At 26.6% G+C, this 4408-nt stretch overlaps 1 long non-coding RNA gene across 1 annotated transcript; it reads left to right on the forward strand.

Moving 5' to 3' along the window:
• The first annotated feature begins 1546 nt into the window (after nt 1-1546).
• LOC127135465 (uncharacterized) lies at nt 1547-2601 on the forward strand. Its single transcript, XR_007808567.1, has 2 exons — nt 1547-2174; nt 2348-2601. It is a non-coding gene; the product is annotated as an uncharacterized LOC127135465 (long non-coding RNA).
• Nucleotides 2602-4408: the final 1807 nt, after the last annotated feature.

Consider the following 4408-nt stretch of genomic DNA (forward strand, 5'->3'; position numbering starts at 1 on the left):
AAACTACAAAGAAAATGATATTATTTGGAAAAATAATAATTCTATAGTTATTCAAACATATAGAGAAAAAAGAAAGATATAAAGTTGGAGAAAAATACAATTATATATTTTTTTATGTCTAGTAAATTAAAGTGAGAAAATAAGACCAACTTAATATTAGACATATGCATTTAAAAAGTCTGATAATAAAACAATTAAATACTTTTTTTTGTTCTCTTTAAAATCTAACTAAAATAATAACAAAAGAAAATAAATTAAAAATAATTTTTATTTTATCATTCCTAACATAATCTAATAATAATAATAAATATAATTAAATTAACTCTTTAAATATTCTTATAACACAATCTGAAAACAATAATGAAAATAACTAAAAAAAAATTATGATTTTTATAACATGATCTGAAACTAAAATAAAATAAATGGTAAACTTTTTTTTTTTTGAATTTTAAATAACATAATCTAAATTTAAAATAAAATAAATGGTAAACTCTTTTTTTTGGAATTTTTTATGACATAACCTAAAATTAAAAGAAAATAAATGGTAAACTCTTTTTTTGAATATTTATGACATAACCTAAAATTATAATAAAATAAAATGGGAAACTTATTTGTTTTGGAAATGTTTTATGACATAATCTAAAATTTAAAGAAAATAAATGGTAAACTTAATTTTTATGATTTGTTATGATATAATCTAAAATTAAAAGAAAATAAATGGTAAACTCTTTTTTTGGAATATTTATATGACATAACCTAAAATTAAAATAAAATAATTGGTAAACTTAAGTTTTATGATTTTTATTTGTATGAAATAATCTAATAATAATAATGAAAAATAACTAAATGAAATTATTTTTAAAATTTGTATAAGTTAATCTAAAATACAAGAAAATATATGGAAAACTATTTTTGTGATTTTATTATTATGATTTCTATGTGTTTATTTATTTATTTTTATTTTAAAAGATATAACAAAAGAGAACTTCTAAACATCTATAAAAAAAATATAAATAAAATTAAAATAGATATAAAGAAAAAAGATCTAAGTTTCTACTAATATTCATCTTATTGGTGTTTCAAGAAAATGAAATTCAAAATTATAATTTTAATGAAAAAGTTGATTCTAATGTTTTAAGAAAAGAATGAATGGTTAATCCAAAACGCGAGGCTTGGGATAGATCATTAGATGGTTTCCACCGGAATACTAGATTCCTATGGTCCTCCTCTTCTTTCGTATTTTTATTTTTTTTAAAAAGTTATTTTTTATTTATATTTTAGCTTAGATGATAAGACGTTTGAATTTGGATAAGAAACTGTTTAATTGGATTCGAAAAGTACTTTGTATTGAACCAAGACTTCCTTATTCTATTTATTTGACCTGGTGGGAAACAGCAGATGCTTCAACCACCAGGCCACAGGTGGCTAGTTGGAAGATTAACGTGTTCGATGATACATATATAAAACTATCAGAAACCAAAATAATAATAAAAAATATGGAGTTTGGGATAGGGGTGGGCGGATAGAGGCCCGCCTAAAAAAACAAACTCATGGCCTGGGGCGGGTCAGACCCGACTCCAATGGATTAAAACAAAATAGCCAGCACATTGGAAACCCTAAATCCAAACGAAGCCGCCACCTCCCTTTTTGAACTTCTTCTTCACGAATGCTCAGGAACAAAAGGCAATGGAAACTCTTCCAACCATGGCGCTCACGATCGGTCTCGCTAGTTTTCATCTTCTGCTTTATCTCACACTTCTTCCTCAAACGACCGTGGCTCCTTTATGATAACCTTTCTCTCTCGAAAAAAAATACACGGAAACGACACAAAAAAAAACGACCAACAACCATAAGTTGGGAACGAGATTTGGTTTTGGTAACTGTTTGGTAACGAGATTTGGGAATGAGATTTGATTTTGGTAACTGTTTGGCAACGAGATTTGACAACGAGATTTGGGAATGAGATTTGGTTTTAGCAACTGTTTGGGAACGAGATTTGGTAACGAGTTTTGGTTTTGGTAACTGGTTTTAGTGCTACTCTAACAAAAATGAAACTCTGAGGTGATAATATTGATGCACTTATTTATGAATGCGGAAAATAAAATAGACAGAAACAAATAAACAAAAGCAATGAGAACCTTACCTGAAGTGAGAGATTAAGCGACGAGACCCAAGTAAGTTTCTACTATCCTCTTACTTTGCACGATTTTGTACTGTTTACTGTTATTATTATGGTTGTTCAAGACATGATTATAGGTTTTGCTCAATTTGTGTGGTTGGTCGGTTTGTTATGATGTTTTTTTTATATATATCCAATCCCCCTTCTTACTGCCTGACAATTTTATAGGGAAGAAGGAATTTGAAAAGTTGAAGGATGATGGATAAGGAATGGATGCAGAGGCATCAAAGTGGTTTGCTATACTTTTGCCATTCTAATGAAACTGTATTGCTGTATTTTTCTGCACCTTTGAACTTGTCTTGTTGTGACAAAAACTTTGTTGTACCTTTAATTACTTTTCTGCAGCAGTACTCTTTATTTCCTTTTCTTTTCAAGTTTCTTGGTTATGCCTTAATTTGCAAAGCATTTTCTATTTTCTGTTATTTTTGACACTATTTGATTTGTTTTTGTATAATATTAATGTAAAGTAGAAAAAATAATTTATTTGCACTTTTTAATGTAAATATAATATTACTGTAAAGTAGAAAAAAATGTAATTTATTTACACTTTTTTAATGTAAATATAATGTTACTTTAAAGTAGGAAAAAATATAATTTATGTAAAGTATATATATATATATATATATATATATATATATATATATATATATATATATATATATATATATATATATATATATATATATATATATAATATATATATATATATATATAATATATATATATATATATATATATATATATATATATATATATATATATATATATAAAATTTATTTGCACTTTTAATGTAAATATAAAAAATGTAATTTATGTAAAGTATAAAAAAATGTAATTTATTTACACTTTTAATGTAAATATAATATTATGATTATGTGATACAATTTATTTTAATCCAAATTGGTAGAAGCAAACACATTATTATCAAGATTATTACTTTTGACTCAATCCAAATTATAAAAGCAAAACCAAGGTAAACAAAAAAAGAACCTAATTTTTGAAAATGCAAAGATATAACACTTATGAAAAACAAATGTTTGAATGACATAGTAAATGAAGATCTTTTTTTTTATGTGAATTGGTAAATAGAAAAAAAAATCTAATGAAAATTAAATAAATGACATTAAAATCAAATAATTTATGAATATGAATGCTTATGAATGAAGGTCATGTGTGTTTTTTTATGTGAATTGATAAATAGAAAAAAATTTAATTAAAATTAAATAAATGTTAGTGAAATAAAAAAATAGAATAATTTATGTCAATGAGTGGATGCAAATTGATAAATACAAATGCTTGAAATATAAATGAATGTCTTTAGGCGGGGTAAAATTTAGGGTATGACAGTTGCCCCTATTTAAATATCTTTACTAGATGGCATGCGTGATGATAATCCTCATGGTATCCAAAGTGAAAGGTATTTAAATACAAAGACCTGAATTTTGCCCCTAGATGTGATGACATGCTGTGTTTTGTGTTGAAAGACCTCTTTTTGGTTTGCTGGGGATATGATGGACCCTAGCGTGATTTTTATGATGGATGATGGGCATACCTGTGGGGAATAATGGGAATACGGTAGCGGTATTTCATAAGAAATGTCAAAGGCAATGGGTGGAGACTCATTGGGGATGACAATTTACTGGGGAAAAGGCACTAGGGAACATCCAAAGTATAATTTATCAATAGGTCCAGACATGACCTGACACTTTAGAATGTATTTGACAGTTCTTAAGATTCCTCATAAAAAATATTCAAAGTATGTTTTATCAAATAAGTTCAGACATGATCTAACCCTTTAGAATACTTTTGACAATTATGGGGATCTCTTATAAGAAATATATCCAATCAAAGACTTTGGAGATTTCTAACATAAAATTTACCCAAAACAAAAAAAAGATGGGAGTCTTCTTACGAGAAGATTATCCATATAACACATTGGAGTTTTCTTACTAGAAAATCATCCATACAGACTAGATTAAGAGTCTTCTTATGAGAAGATCATTCATGCAAAAAGGGTACGATGGTTCTTTACCAAGAAATCAATCAAAACCAAACATCATTGGGGTTTTTCAACAAGAATAACATCCAAGCTTCTGGGAATTCCTTAAAATGAAGAGTCACTCGTGACTTTCTAGGAACCATCAGGAAAAAACAGGGTGATCAAACTCTCTGTATATGCCAATAATTGGACTTAGACCGTAAGCAATGGATTACAACCAACTTTTAACG

This window comes from Lathyrus oleraceus, chromosome 4 (assembly GCF_024323335.1).
Source record: "Lathyrus oleraceus cultivar Zhongwan6 chromosome 4, CAAS_Psat_ZW6_1.0, whole genome shotgun sequence".
NCBI classification, from domain to species: Eukaryota; Viridiplantae; Streptophyta; class Magnoliopsida; order Fabales; family Fabaceae; genus Lathyrus; species Lathyrus oleraceus.